This window comes from Amphiura filiformis, chromosome 16, assembly GCF_039555335.1.
Source record: "Amphiura filiformis chromosome 16, Afil_fr2py, whole genome shotgun sequence".
Taxonomy (NCBI): domain Eukaryota; kingdom Metazoa; phylum Echinodermata; class Ophiuroidea; order Amphilepidida; family Amphiuridae; genus Amphiura; species Amphiura filiformis.
The window spans coordinates 11,122,680-11,139,026 of NC_092643.1; the positions used below are offsets into that span (position 1 = coordinate 11,122,680).

Sequence of the window (16,347 nt, forward strand, 5' to 3'; positions counted from 1 at the left end):
TTGTGGTGGGTCAGGGAATAAACCAGCTTTCACAGAGAGCATTCCAAAGGGAGAGTTCCTTACGCTACCAGACGACTGGGATCTATTCCGTAAGTATTCTAGGGGTGTGGTATGGAATGGTTGTGGTGGGTCAGGGAATAAACCATGCTTTCACAGAGAGCATTCCAAAGGGAGAGTTCCTTACGCTACCAGACGACTGGGATCTATTCCGTAAGTATGCTAGGGGTGTGGTATGGAACGGTTGTGGTGGGTCAGGGAATAAACCAGCTTTCACAGAGAGCATTCCAAAGGGAGAGTTCCTTACGCTACCAGACGACTGGGATCTATTCCGTAAGTATTCTAGGGGTGTGGTATGGAATGGTTGTGGTGGGTCAGGGAATAAACCAGCTTTCACAGAGAGCATTCCAAAGGGAGAGTTCCTTACGCTACCAGACGACTGGGATCTATTCCGTAAGTATTCTAGGGGTGTGGTCTGGAACGGTTGTGGTGGGTCAGGGAATAAACCATGTGCTGTTAATGGCGAAGAAATTTATAATACTATATTGCTCTATAGGCAAGCTGGCCTATGTAGGGGAAGCAACAAAAAGGGTTCATACCCTTCAGATATGGCTAAAACAAGTTTATTGTGTAATAAATGCCCTTCAAAACACCCCACACCTCCTCCATGAAAAGTGACTGAAATGCAGAAATGCTCATGTCATGTCATGTGAGTAAGCATCGCAGTCGCAAAATTGCATGGACAAAACCTAATTTAAATCTCAACTTCCATCCATTTTATTGCCAATTACAGTAGATACCATTTAAAGAACTAAGTAAATCACATTTTTGCTTGAAAATTTCATAATAATAATAATATATGTTCTGTATCATTACTGATAATCCGCCTGCAAATGTTGTTTACATCACCCACCATTTGAATGTGGAAATGAGTAACTCATTTCACCTGATGTGGTTAAGCTTAATTTGTTTCCATTCACAATTTGCAGTATATATCTTAATCAGAAATGGATCAGTAGGTTCAGATATTCTGTAAATATTTTTTAAAGTAAGTTTTTTTTTGCAGCATAGTTAAGATGAGTTAGGCTAACTGTTAAAGACCTATTCAATAATCCCAGCGAAAGTGTACAAATATTATTGTCAAAAAGTAAAGGATAAGGTGCCAAAATCTAAATTTTGATGATTTTTACAATCCTCCGGCTGAGCAAATTACTGAATATGCCTTGCTTAAAAGCATCATGTACTTGATCTCATGCCTTGTGTGTGTTGTGTTTGCTGTTTACCCTGATTGTACTTGAGCTTGGACCTTGAACATGTGTAACTCATTTGTAGATTATCAGACTCATCTTCTATGGTCTTGGGTTCAAGTCCACTTTTTTGCCAATGTGTTCAAATAAAAAAAATACCATTTTGTTTATTTCACTTATAAGCTATTTTTACCAATTTTGAATATTTTACACCTTCATTGATATCATTGAATGTGCCTTTAATATAAGCCGAGTGTTTTTATATTGCACAAGACAAATACATGTGGTCTTTGTAAAGTTGGCACTCTTTACATGTACTGTGTAGCAAGATATTTTTAAAGCCTATAGTATATTTTCACAGGCTTTTACAGTGGGCTGTTCCAGTTGAAATCCATACACCCCTTATGAAAGACATGACCTTAATCTCCCACACAGGGAGTGTAGATTTCAAATAGAGTCACCCATTAAAGTAACCCCATTTGAAATTCACATTCCCTATATAGAAGATTATGGTCATGTCTTCCATAGGGGGTGTGTGGATTTCAACTGGAATAACCCAATTTTGTGATTCTAAAATTACATCAAATGTAAAAATGTCCCACTGTACAATACATACCATCATGATCTTTATTGTGGTCCAAATCATCACTCAATAGACCACAAATCAACATTAAGGGATCTATAACACATATACCTTAATCTAATCACAATAAAGCTTTGAAGCCATAAGCCAAAATCAAATCCCTGAACAGGTAAAACTAGGATAATGGACTCTGGAGTATTTGTCTAAAAGATGGTGGGGCTCAAGCCTGAGATTATTGAAACAGTCCAGTCAATTTCCTAAGTAAAAAAACATCCTGCACAATTATCCTAGGCTTAAAGGAGTATTTCGTGATCCTAGCATCCTCTTTGTGCATGACATTTTGCAGTAGATATCCATGAAAAAAACTTATTCCCAAAATTTCAGTTGATTCCGATTTGTGTTCACAAGCTATGCATGATAATGTGTATTACATTGCTCCATAGCCACTGTGTTGTAATTCCATTCTGGTATACCAGAACATAATTCAAATTTGACCATATTTTTGCTGAACGAATTATTCTGCAAGAAATTTTTTGTACATGAACATTATGTAGCCAGAGGTTTTCAGTGGTGTAAAAATCGCAAGTGTGGGATGAGGCTGTGGATCACGAAATGCCCCTTTAACATTCCTTTTACCATAGAGTCAGACCCTTTTAATCCGCACAACTTTGACAGATTTTCTTTATATTTGATTGAATACTCCAGTTGTAAGCCATATACCAAAGTATGTAAAGATTTAGGTAGACATATTAATTCCTTTTGTGTTGAAATCAAAGACCCCATTTCCAAATCTCATATTTATTCAGTCAGAGGTGGAACTAGGAGTACAAAACAAACTGCTTTATTATGTGCAAAAAATCTACTTTTTTCTGTTTACATAAAAAGAAATTCACTCAAAAGCTTGAAATTCGGTTTCCCCATGCTTGGATTTTATTTGGGCAGACATTTTACAAAAAAATTGTCAGTATTTTGGTATGTTGGTACAAATGGTCTACTTTCTCTAAAACCAGCACCCTTAGTCTTTGTTATACCCCTGTTTTCAGTTTGCAAAAAAATGAAAAATCAGATTGAAATGATAACACCTTCAGGCATATAACATCAAAGCACCAGTCAGTGGGCAGAAATCCTCATGATTTAGCTTACTTGAATGTTTTCAAAATATTAGTAACATTTTGATCCAGGATTTTGATTTTAACAGGACACTCTACATTCACACATTTGCATCAGTGTTTATCTCTAAGATATACACCAGGCACAAAAAGAAACTCGTCAGTTATATTCATCCTTGCTGTTCAATAACTTGATAATTTTGGATTATTCTGAAATATACATTTTGTGAATTGATCTTTTCTTTCTCATTTGACACCCTGTTCGTGAACATTGAGCAAGAATTGACAAAGATATGCGCCTCCAAACTCTCAAACCCCAAAATGAAAAGTTGCAATTTTAACGATTAAATTGTGCCTGTTACACTGTGTACTTTATTGATTGTGTGCAATACAACGATGCGTTCCCATTGAAAATCGTTGAAAATGCAACTTTTGATTTTGGGGTTTGAGACTTTGGAGGCGCATATCTTGGTCAATTCTTGTTCGTTTGTCACAAACAGGGTGTCAAATAAAAAAGCAAAGTCCAATTAACAAAATGTATATTTCAGAATAATCCAAACTTATCAAGTTTTTGAACAGCAAGGATGAATATAACTGACGAGTTTCTTTTTGTGCCTGGTGTAGATGGATCTGCAGTGTGGACTATATATTATGTAGGCCTATGTGTCATAATTTTGTGCAGTGACAGCATGATTGTTGCAACATTTAAAAACAGCGGTAACCTGTAAGTGTGCGCGCATCATGCAGCGTATACACCTTAAATGGAAGCACACCTGAAACATTTGCATTAAAAAAAATATATAATATAAGTCACACTGGGACAGTGGTGTAGCCAAGGGGGATGGGGAAGGGGGAAACTTCCCCCTGTGAGAGGTTTTGCACCCCCTACAACTGAAAGATTAAATGAAACGATTATGGAGGGAATGTTCGAAAGACCAATAAGGCCAGCATTGACCACCCCCTTTTAAAAGAGGGGAGGGGGGGGGGGGAAAGAAAAAAGCTAAACAAGAAAACTATCACACAAGACACATAAAACTTGCTCCAAAAATTAATTGTAAGATAAGGTAAGATACAATTTGTATTTTTTCCAATGATTTAGCTTCTTTGACATTTTTATTTAGGGAGTTCCATAGGATTGGCCATAGCGAGCCTTATTTTTTGACATAGTGAACCTTCGATATAGCGAACTTTCGACATACAGTGCCACACACCTCCATTGTAACAAACCAAGTGACTTGGACAGTGGAACCACAATTCCACAACCACAAAGCAATATTTAGCAATCACTTCCCAAACACACAAAACATAGAATGCAATATTTAATTTTACATACAAAGAATTTATTTCAGTATATAAATACAACATTAACACACAAGGCAAATAATATGTATAAATGTTTGCAAAGCTATGTACAAGAATTTACAAATCCTAAATATTTATCATAAGTTACAGTATTTCTATGAGTACACTATCTGTTGTCAAAGTGCGGGCCCCTGTGTGAGTGGTCGAGCTTTCATCAGATGTGTGTCTGATCTGACAAAAGCTGGACAAAACACACAGGGAGTGGCTGCACCGGTACTGTGATAACCAACAACGTACTTGTAGAAATACTATATCTTATTATGAATTTCCGTAGAGAAAGCCTATCTACTTAAATATTTATAATTTATTTCACAAAAATAATCATTTAAAATAGAAACAGTATTTAATTTGAAATTAAATATTAGTTATTGACATCCGAAAATAGGAGACACAGAAGTTCTTGGCACGCATCCAGAAACATTGAAATTATTCTCAGTCTTTAAACATGGTTGTTTTTGTTGGCATTCTCATTGATGGTGCTGGTTTGCACAATCTGGTCATTAAAAAATATTGATAAATATCATAAAAGTTAAATATTCTAATGGAAATGTTGCCAAATTTGAACTGTTTCAATTGTTTTTGAATTTGTGATTCTAGGCTTCCATGCATTGAACCATACACAAAAGGAATATATTCATGAGTGGTTATTTTTGCTTGGAATACAAAAAAACAGAAATCAGTTTAAGCAAAAAATTTCCACTTTTACAGTATTTTAGATGTTGATTGTTCACATTTATGTTTTGTAATTATTTTTATTTCCTGGTAAAAGTAAAGCAATATTTTTTTTTTCAAACATATTGCTTAATTTTGCCCAGTTACACATTTTTGATACTTTGATTTCACCTAGCTGAAAATATAAGTTCAAATAAAAGTTTGATACATTTTTATAAATAAAAAAAGTCCACAAGTATACGTTTGTTATTTGTTTTTCACCAATGATTTACACACAAACAATTTCAGTACAGGTATTCTGATTTCATTTCTCCTTGATTATTAATAACCAATAATCAAAATTACAAGATTGAAATTAAGAATAATATACAAAGTACATGGAAATTGTGGGTTGGTTTTTTTTTGTTGGTTTTTTTCTTCAAAGTATTAGCCAAAAAATTTAGATTAAACTTTCATTCCCAGATAAATCAAACTTCTTGATATACATTGGTTCTCTTTAAATTTGGTAGTGATGTCAATGCTTTATCACGGTTGCACCACAAGCGTGCCTACAAATCGCCTTTGTACGCTCTGTGTTGTTAACTTTATGCATGCGATTTGATACTATGGCCAGCAAAATATGCATGTACATCACTACCAAACTTGAGGTGAACCAATCACAGCGGGAAATTTCACAGTCAAATAGGCAGCCGCAAATTTTTAACTCCACAAAAATATATGTTACACATAGTACTTAATGTGAATATATTTGGAAATGCGTATTAAACACCCACAAAACTGTCCAAAACGGATAAAATCACGAAACATTAACTCAGTGAAAATATCTCACTATACAGAAAATGATTAATTTTCAATGCTATTGTCAAATCTTAAGTATATTTTTAACTTAATATTAGTGCTGTAGCATTTTGGAAAAGAATTACCTTGGTCACCTTTGGTTACTTATTAAGGGAGTTAAATCCAATATAATTCCAGTTGGATGAATTCTTTCCACAGAGGGTGTAGTTTGACCAACCGGAAGAAAGAATCAAATGCCAAAAATTATTGTACAAATTTGGTGTATGATTGTATTTAGCTAGAATATTCCAATTTTGGATGGTTTCACTTTCATTATTATGTCATACTGGCATATCGTCTTTGGGCGGGTATCATTGGCCCCTGAACATGTTTAGAGCAAAACTTCCTATGTAACCTTTTGGCAGTTTTGTTTTAAACATGTTCAAGGGCCACAAGTACATAGGAGGTTTTTCCTGCCCAACGACGATATGGAGAATATTATTACTTTAGGATCGCTGGATATAGGAGACCCATACCTATCTATTGGCATAGAATAGCATCTAGGAGATTTGGTACAGAAATCCAGCGGGGTTGGGGTTATATCGCCCACACCCACTCTCCCTCCTTTGCGAAGTGTGGAACCAAAAATTACCTCAGTAAGACCCGGAGGTCACTCCCATTGTGGCCTGTACACCATCCGTGATAATCAACTTTTGAAAAGCACCCTAAACAAGGATTTAACCCTTGGCTAAAACGATACCCTAAACAGGTAACACGCATCCCTAAACAGGGATTTTATTCCTTGCATCAAATTTCATACCCTAAATTTAGTTTTCGCGTATTAGCAATTGCAATTTTGCTACCTTTTTTCCAATTTTTCTACCCACGAGAAACTACCCTTTTTACGCGTTTTTATTATCGCGGATGGTGTACAGGCCACAACGGGAGTGACTCCCCCCCCCCCGGAGTAAGACACTGTTTCAAACTAGTGATTAGTAGAACAATTGATTTTGTAACAAGAATCTTCATAATGAATCATACATAGGTGGAGAAGATATCTTAGTACACTTCCCACAATGTATTTCTTCTTTGTACTTATTTGCTATTTACATGGATGAAAGTGACAAAAATGCCCCAATTAACAGAGCTTGTACATCTCTTTTGAGGAATTTCTCGTCACCATCTCCCCATGTTGCACTGAAAAGAAAATCAGTATAGGAAAGAAATGCATTGTGGGAAGTGTAAAATATCTTCTCTGGTACGTAGGTATGTTGGCTTTAATCTGGTAGCATTGTTCTCATCATTAATGGGTTCGTTCTCTCAGACTTGGGTTCTTTCTTTCGAGCACAGATTGACAAAACGGTGTACAAGAAGGGATTAGCGGTAGAATTGATCGGCAGAACTACAGCAACTATCCATGCATACATGACTGGGGATACTGTTAGTACTTCACACTGCACTAGAATACCAAGGACGATTACCGGTAACCAGCAGCACAGATCCGTCATGACTATGATAAACATCTTAATAGCTAGACGCCTGTCTCGGATACTTTGACTGAGGACTCCTGCTGCCTTGGAAGAAGTCTTTTTAAAAGTGACAAAGATGACGATATAGGAGATGACAACTGTAAGGCAACAAAGGAAGTTTAAACATAGAAACACTGCCAAAGGGAAATATTGATGGGGTCTGGCATCGGAAGCTTCAAATACTTGAGTGACTTGTTCATAACCATAGTCATATCTTTGTTCGTATTCCATGTAAGACTGGGAATCTTCCTCTTCTTGTAGCCATGTGTATCTAGATTGGTGGATCACCTTGCGTACAAACGGTAGACCTATACAGACTTCTGACGTCTCATAGATGTCCGTGTTTCTCCCGATAAGGACGGCAGGAATAATGCTAAGGGCAAGTGCTACAAACCACAGCAATGACAGGCAAACAACAGTTGCTTTCTTTGTGAGATGAGACAGAGGAAAACGAATCGCCACAAGTCGATCAATGCTTATTAAGGTCACCATGAAAATAGAGGCTTCACTCGATAGCACAACGAGAAAGCTGGCCACTTTACAGGTTGGACTTGTACGCCAGTCTTCAGCAACAGAAGGAAAGTGAAAGCCAAAATAGAAATCAGCTGAAGAAATGATGAGTATGTAAATACCCATCAACATATCTGCCAGGGCAAGATTAGTAATGAGTAGGACCTGTATGGCATTGTCACGTTCCTTTCTCAGACATCTCCAGATGATAACGAAGATATTCCCTAACAATGCTCCCACACCAAGGACCCACATGAAGACTCGAATGATGTCATTTGGCAGGAGACTTTCACACGTTACAGAAGGAGCAGCAGGTTGTAATGGAGCACATTGGGTGTCATTAATGAAACAACAGGTGGCGGGGGTGTCAACAATGATCCTGGAGTGAGTTGGTAAACCTTGGAATGAACACTCAGAAACTCTGGATAACTTGTTGCCTTCCAGTCTGATACTCTGCACCTGGGAGAGGCCAGAGAAGGTTTCACAATCAATATAATGGATGGCATTGCTTTCAAGATAGAGGTACTCGATCTCTGATGGGAAAGTACAAATGCTCGTATTAGTCATAGGACATTCTAAGATGTCTTCAGTTGGACTGAAGATACCTGCCTTAATAGTATTCAATTTATTATTGCTTAGGTACAAATACATCAAATTACACAATCCATGGAATGCACCAGGAGAGATGTGTTTAAGCTGATTATGCCCTAAAAAAATTGCTCCAACTTGAAGGAGACCGGTGAAAGCACACGGTGGTAGACTGGTCAAGCTGTTATTTAGAAGATGAATCTGTTTTAAGCTAGGCAAACCATCAAAAGCACCTGGTTTTATTTGCGTCAGGGAGGTATCGGTTAGATTGAGATCGCTGAGTTGATCCAACCCCTGAAACACACCAGGATTTAAATCAACCAATGGATTGCCACCTAAATAGAGATTAACCAATAGGGACAAGCCTTGGAAAGTTCCCGGTTTGAGATTATGAAGCAAGTTGTTTTGAAGATACAAATCGTGAAGAAGCATTAGATGTTGAAATGTACCAGGTTCTATATTGGTGATGCCATTGTTATTCAAATTAAGATACTCTAGTTGTGGGAAGTTATAGAACATACCAACCTGCAAGCTGGTTATGTTGTTATCTGCTAACGCTAAATTTCCTAGATTTGGTAAACTTGTAATGAATAAAAAATCATTGCTTAATTTGTTATTGTCTACATTGAGAATGTACAGCATGGGTATATCGTTAAACAGATCTCCTTGAATAGTGTTTAATCTATTCCCTTCCAAGGATAGTTCATGCAGCGTTTCAAGTCCAGAGAAAGTTCCAAGTGGAAGAGTAATCATTTGATTGTAGCTCAAAGACAATGTTGTCAATTTGCTGAAGACAGAGAACATTCTTGGCTGGAGGTCCTTCAAGTTGTTATGTGATAGGAGCAGCTGATCAAGATTTGGAATATCAATAAAGATCTCTGGATTAATCACTTCGAGGGCATTTCTCCTCAAAGCTAGCACATGCAGCATTTGTAGGCCTTTGAATACAGTGTTTTCAAGGCGATGTAGTTCATTGTCATTAAGGACTAAGTTTTTCAGTTGGCCCATGCCATTAAAAGAACCTTCTACCAACACTTGCAAGTTATTGTTCGATAAGTAGAGTCCTTTCAAATTGTCAAGACCTGCAAATGTGTTTGGTTCTATCGAAGTCAAATTGTTACTAGCCAGATTTAAAAATCTCAAATAATTAAGCCCAAGAAATGCTCCTGGCTCTAAGCTGGTAATCCCCCGTTGACCGACTTCCAGCGTAGTATACGATGGATATTTTCCCAAAATGGAGTCTGGTTGCAATGTAGGATATATGATTAATGTATTATTCGGAGGTTGATTTGGGCAGCTGATAGAAAACTTCTGAAAGTGAAGTGAACTTGAACAGTCTGTAGGGTTGGTCGGCAATACAGCTTCGACGGTAAGCAGAAGGTGGAATTCCACTTGAAAAACTTGGGCAAATCCGTGCATTTGACACAGTGCTGCACTTGCCTCATCACCGTAATCAATTAGATCACAAGTGGAGACTTGATCGATACCCCACTTGGACAGCCTCAAAACACCTGTCGTTCTTACCTGCAGCTGCACCACCCCACGAGTCAGTAGTCGTAATGCGCATCGCTTTGTTGTGTTGTGAAGTGCGTATATATCGTTAAGGCATTGGATTTGATGATCGGCGGAAGCGGTTTCTACATAGAAGTGATCCAAAGGTTCCCACTGGACTTTGATTAGTTCTACGTTGATCCCAAAGTCTCCTTCAGGTGTGATGATAACGGTGCAATCATGCCATTCCATATCTCGTGAAACATTCAACTCCACCTCACCATTGTCCTGCAAGGTGACGTGGGCCGTAGAACTGTCCGTACAGATCTCGTACGAATCACCGGCACCACTAGCCTCTGTTTGTTGCGTGTGTATTGGTAAAGGCACATAGAGCAAGCCATAGATGAATGATACAGTCACCAAAATTGACAACATGGTTGGTAGTTAAAATTGTTGATTGACACAACAATAATGAAAATAGATCCAAAGAGTTTACAACTTGAACGGGTGGCGATGATGATAAATCTTCGGCAGGTAATCACAATCCTACGTGTAGAAGTTGAGTCTACAGGTGGTATAAATTCAGTGTACGGTATAAATAAAATCACTTTATAGTAGCCATTTCAAGTATGTATTAAATGCACACACCTGAAATGACAGAGCAGTTAATTGGCCTCCATTCAGTGGTGTTAGTTGCACAAGTGTGAGTGGTCCAATGACTTTACATTGTGATTGTGTTATTGTATTGCTGCTGATGCATTGACTGACGGCCCTGGGAATAACGCCACAGGCTCGCATAGTTTTTGGTATTTCCCTCTGACACGGTGTGGTGGGATGATGTGTAGATTTTGGTAAAAAGTTCAATAAACATAATATATTGCTTTAGGCTGGCAGCTTAGTTTGGCCAATCAAAGAAGATTACGCGTTGCCCACTTTAGAATAGATGTAAAACTTGTGGTGACTATTACTGTATTTAGTATTGAGAGTGTTAACAAATGTATGAATTGTCCAAGAAAAATGCTTATTATTTAAGTACTTTCTCTCTAACTACATCTTATTATGCCAAATTCAGTTACGCAGCTGTATATACACACTCGAGAAATTTCACTATCATTTTTGACAATTTTGGAATGGATTAGGGGAAAAAATAAAAACATCTTAGTAAGGAACTATGTTGAGAGACAACATAGCAAAACTTTTGCTGGCCCTTTGTGTGAAACATATTGTTGCCATGTGAAAACATGAATGAACAGGGGGTCAAGTTAGGCGGTGGTATGCAGTAATAGCATTATTGGCTTCATTCATAGTAAGCTCAGTTTTTTCACATTTGGTATATTTATATATTGATTGATAGTTTGGGTAAGTGTGAATGGAATTTAAAGAGTGAGAGAGTATATGACTGACTGACTCAGACTGAGTGAGTGAGCGAGCGAGCTAGTGAGAGAGTTGAATATAAGTGAGACAGTGAAGTAGGTTTTAGGGATGGTCAAGTCAGATATTGTGTGAGTATGTAAGCCAGTGAGAGAGTTGAATATTTGCTCTGTTCATCATGTTCCCCTTTGTGATCATATTCCTGTTGTTGCGCAGTGAGCGGCTCTGACAGATACTTGCGCATTATAAATTTCCATATTATTATTATTATTATTATTAATATAAGTGAGACAGTGAAGTAGGTTTTAGGGATGGTCAAGTCAGATATTGTGTGAGTATGTAAGCCAGTGAGAGAGTTGAATAAGTGAGTCAGGAAATAAGTGTCAGGTATGAGTGAGACAAAGTGAGCGAATATGTGACTGACCAAGTGAGTGAGCCAGTGAGAGAGTTGAGTAAATGAGACAGTGAAGTAGGTGTCAGAGATGTTTGAGTCAGAAAGTGTGTGAGTATGTGACTGACTGAGTAAGCTAGTGAGAGAGTTGAATAAGTGAGACAGTGAAGTAAGTGTCAGGTATGAGTGAGACAAAGTGAGTGAGTATCTGAGTGAGTGAGCCAGTGAGAGAGTTAAAATAAGTGAGTCAGTGAAGTAAGTGTCATGGATGAGTGAGTCAAAGTGAGTGAATATGTGACTGACCAAGTGAGTAAGCCAGTGAGAGAGTTGAATATAAGTGAGTCGGTAAAGTGTGAAGTATGTGGTCAGGGATAAGTAAATCAGAAAGTGCAAGAGTATGTGACTGATTGGGTGATTGAGTCTGTGAGAGTGTTGAATAAGTGAGTAAGTGTCAGAGATGTTTGAGTCAGAAAGTGTGTGAGTAATGTGACTGACTGAGTAAGCTAGTGAGATAGTTGAATAAGTGAGTCATTGAAGTAGGTGTTAGGGAAGAGTGAGTCGGAACGTGTGTGAGTATGTGACTGACTTTTAAGCCAGTGAGCAGGGTTAAATGTTGAAGTGAGTCATGGTGTTGGGATGAATGAGTCAGAAAGTGAGTGATAGTGAGTTCAATAAGTTAGGAGAATTTGAGTTAGCTAATGGATCATTGAAGTATACATGTGTACTTTATGTTTATATTTGTTCTTTACACATAAAAGAATAGAAGGCGTTGATAATGGTTAACACTAACACATTTGTAGGGGTATTTTCAACCAAAATATGGTCACCAATTTCAAAATGCTTTGATTTATATCGAAATTGTTGCATTGTTTTGGATGTTTTTTGATATTTTGTTACATTGATGATATCACAAAATGGGTCAATGTCGGGATTCAGTGGACTTTGACATTTGTTGCCCTGTTACCCAAGTTTTAAAAAAACACAGCCTCTGTGATATATGTCAAACTATTCTTTGTGTAACATGTTTTTGTTGATATCTCAATCCTTATGATGAGATGATGAGAGAACTACATGTAGGGTATGTGTTTTAACTAGATTTGAAAAAAAAAGCACAGTGATTTATAGTGCGCTACGCTTTGAGGCACAACGCCTAGACGTTGATCCACAAGCCTCAGCACACTTTACAGGTTGTCGCTGACCACTACGGCCCCACATCATTCCATAAACCATTTAACAACAAATCAGGGACTTTGCTGCTACAAGAGCGCACACCCTAGGCACTCCACAATTAACCATCACAACCAGGATCAGCTCCCTGAGTTCGTACGGGTTGCAATGAGACAATTAGCAGCAAATTCCTTGTCCAGGGGAATTTCCATCAGAGCATATTGGCACCGCCAGGGTTCGAACCTGCAACCTCTCACACCATAGTCAAACGCCTTAACGATTGAGCTAACTTGACTGCTAACTTTGACCAACTTTGACTAACTTTGACCAACCATTTCTGTTTAAATGCAATTAAGGCATCTTTTCCCTGCAGGAATTTCTTAGGACTTTGATTATGGTATTATGGGGACCTCATAGAAATAAAATTGTTTTAAAATAAATTCTGCTGCAATTAGTTCCAAGTGAAATGACCATAATTGTTGGGTGATTCATATGGGTGAAATGACCATAAATCATTAAGATTTAATTTAAATCTGGTCAACCAGACATACCTATTTTTGACAGGACGAACCGACGTTGCGACTGAAACCTTCAGTCTTCAGACCATAAATCATAATTTCTTGAAATAATTTGTTGTTTACTGACCCTTAATAATACCAATAATCTACAAATTGGATGTATCTTACTCTCTTAATGTAAAAGAGTGAAAACTCACTCTCCAAAAGAGTGAGCAAAAATGACCATGATCAGTCACTCCTAAAAGAGTGAAAACATTCCTAAAAGAGTGAAATTGTATGATATAACGGACATTACTCTTTTTCAAGTAACATACTCTATAAAACCTATATCATACTTTGAAAGAGTGTTTTTTAACTCTTTTAGGAAGGGTTTCACTCTTCTCACTCATTGGGAGAGCGAATTTTTCACTTTTTTTTTTTATTATTGCTCTGCGTGCTGGCCAGAGTCTTCAACATAAAAAGTTCAGATTTTGAGAAATTTTCTCAAAATATCCAGAGCTATCTTAACTACTGAACCAATACTATGCTTGTTTGTACTCATTTTAATGCATTTTCATGCTGATTCCAAATATGGTCATGAAAATTTACAATTCTTAAAATTTTTGTTGTCTGCAGTCTACACCCGCGTGGGGAGATGTTAAGAGAGTAGGCCTATGTATTTGATGTATCAGTCTTATCCATAATCACAGAATAATTGCTGACTGAGAATCATTTGATACTGCAAATAAATTTATTCAAATATTTTTTCTACATATCTTTTAAAATTCTCATTTCAAGAAAAAAAGTTTGAAAAATAATGTGTTTTAACAAGTATACTGGTACATCAGGGCACATATGTGTTAGACGTACTAGCAAATAAGCACAAAATGTCATTCAAATACAAAATATGCCATTCAAACACAGGAAATAGATGCAAGTGGACATTGTATGTTGACAAATAAATGTGAAACATTACACTCGTAGCCTAGAGATATGCTGACATTGTCAAAACACACAAGTGCCGATTAAAAGCCTATTCAGCGATTTGCTCGATCGGAAAATGGTAAAAATCATAATTAAGTGTTTTGCACCATTGCTAGATGTGCTAACATAGCCTGCTAGTGGTTGAGCTTAAAGCCTTAATGTACGATCTTTTTAAATTTTTAGATTTTTCTTTTTTTCTTCTAAAATGATAATATACAATCATTATGAAAGTTCACAATACATTTGGACGCGAAAAACATTGGGAATTTGCAAAGAAACAACATCATAATCTTCACCTCTATCACTGCTCGAAACATCTCGCACTATTTGGATTAGGATAGCGAGTGCGGCTTCAGAGTTAGTCTCCTACGCGCCCAGTTTGGTTACGCTCCCTCCACATGTGGAGGGAGCGTAACCAAGCTAGTTTTGTAGGAGACTACGGTTTGCGATCGTGGCCGACATAAAGTCATAATCTAAAAAATTATGACTTTATGTCGGACCAACAGAAAATCGTCCCGTTTTACTACAAATAGGACGAATTTGACAGCTTGCTCATAGATTTAAGTTAGAACATGTGTAAGTATTACAAATATGCCAAAAAATCGGTTTTGAAAAAAATAAAGGTAAATTCTGAAAAAAGATCGTACATTATGACTTTAAAGCTGTGTATTCAAGACAAAATATGACATTTTACATGAAACTGTAGTATCTCTACAAATACATTAGCTACATGTATTTGAACAAGGCTTTCACTTTGTCAATACTGCTATTTTCTTGTTTTTTGTCAATTTTCAAAAAGTTCAAAAATACCTAATGACAATTTTAATTACTTAATCATTGACAATTTTTTTAAGCAATTTATGCACACTTTTAATTAATTACACTTTCATTGGGATCACGGATTATACCTTTAACGTTTGACCCAATCAAACAATGTGATGATGGTAAAAGTTTGGAATGTCAGTTATGACTGTAAGAATAATAATTTGTAGATGAAGTTCTGAGCTAACTCCTGTCAAAATGTGCTGTTTAATGTGACCATGTGGGCACAGCAATTTGAGCAAAATAAAGAGGGTAAAATGCCAGCCTAAAACTAAAAAGCAAGTTTTTTTCTCACACACATTCCACACTTCACTTAATGGAGATAATTAGATTATTAGTATTAATGAATAGTCCACATTTTTCTGCTGAGCTAAAACTGCTTAAGTTAAGAGCCAAATATTTCAAGCTTAATGCTACTGTCCAAACTCTATTAACCCTAAGCTAATGGGCTATTCCATTCAAAACACACACTACCCCTGTAGAAGATTAAGCTAAAGTCTTCCACAGAGGGAGTATAAGTTTTGAATAGAAAAGACACATGGGTAAGGAAGGGGCAGTATGTGTTCCAAAATGACTAACTTTGACCAATTACATTTGAAAAACATATTCCCCCTGTGGAAGATATTTCCAAAATCTTCCACAGGGGTAGTGTGGATTTCAACCGTAATAGCCTAATTGAGGTAACTCATGCTTAAACCAATTTGAAATGGGTGTGAACAGAATAGCATAGAGTATCAAAGGTAATGACCTCAAAATGAAGAAAAAAATCCTGTAAAGAGAAACCATATTGGGGAAAAGCATCCAGCTACAAAATTCTCTTTTCCCCCCTTCTTTATAAGAAAAAGTGCAAATGTTGTGAAGAGGTCGGGGTAGTGTTGTAAAGCTGAATTGTACCTTGGGCAGTTTAGCCTGGTGTGGCAACAGTTTAGCTTGTTGAAAAGTACAACCCTTTTATTCCTGGATCTCCCTTAGGGCCTAAGAAAATAAATGTGGCTTTGAGTCTGGTCTTTAACCACCAGTATGCCAATGTAAAAGCAGACGACATGACTAATATTTTTATCAAATTTTCAAATTTCCATGAAAAATATGGGATTTTTATTAAAAATTTATTAAAATATTGCAAATTAGCATCACAAATGTTCATAAATATGTGTTTTTATGTAGGATATACATTAAAATTTACAATAGATTATAAAATTGTAAGAAATTGTGTGAAATTTTACCTTTTTTTCAAAATTGAGCAAGAGTAA

At 36.8% G+C, this 16,347-nt stretch overlaps 1 protein-coding gene across 1 annotated transcript in view; it reads left to right on the plus strand.

The window, feature by feature from the left end:
* The window catches only part of LOC140135561 (pyruvate dehydrogenase phosphatase regulatory subunit, mitochondrial-like), a 72,960-nt gene that overhangs the window by 26,471 nt on the left and 30,142 nt on the right, over positions 1-16,347 (plus strand). The window lies entirely within an intron of this gene.